Here is a 747-nt window from a genome sequence, read left to right as displayed (position 1 = left end):
TGGAAGCAGCTCCCCACATCTATGTCTCTCTAAACTTATGCTGTAAGTCCAGCAAGACCTGCCTCTGTATATCCTTCTTATTATGGGCATTATTCTTTGGTACCTTTGCACCTAGGAGGGGGGGCTGGAGGCATTCTCCTTGTGTGAGAGATGAGGAAGAGAGGAAGGTGTCCAGCCAGGCAGCAGCAGGAGCAAGCAAGCAACAACCTAAGGCGGCACCTCCAAGGCAAACTATGCCATTGCCAAAAATGATGGGAAGGGGAAGGAAATCCCCCCCCCCCCTTCTGTTAAAGAAGAAGTGAAACAGTGGGGCTGGGCACTGGGTTGTGTGTGTAGTGTGTGGAACATCTTTGACATTTTGCAGGAAGAAATGGTGTCCTGTCCTGCCCTGCCTCCCTCCTGCTGCTAAGAGGGCGGGGTCAACCGGGGAAAGGGGGAAAGGTTTTAAGGAGAATTTATAGAAAGAAAAGAAAATCCCTAAAAATTGGGAAATGTAACATTATAAAACTTGGTGGGGTTAAAGTGGTAGATTTGCCCTCCATGTGTGGCGATTTCCACCCCTCTAGCACTAAAACTGAGGGGAAAGGGAGCCCGGGGAATCCCACCCATAATGGCCAATGGGTCAAAAAATTTCATTTTTTCGGATGCAGAACAAAAACGCCCATCCGGAAAGGCGGCCGTTTTCAGGAGGCATGTGAAAATGAAAATGGAGGGCTTACGAATGAAAGAAAGAGAAACGGATAACGA

Source organism: Anolis carolinensis, chromosome 1, assembly GCF_035594765.1.
Source record: "Anolis carolinensis isolate JA03-04 chromosome 1, rAnoCar3.1.pri, whole genome shotgun sequence".
Lineage (NCBI taxonomy): Eukaryota > Metazoa > Chordata > Lepidosauria > Squamata > Dactyloidae > Anolis > Anolis carolinensis.
The sequence above is the reverse complement of the archived record's forward strand: the minus strand, read 5'-3'. Positions refer to the sequence as shown.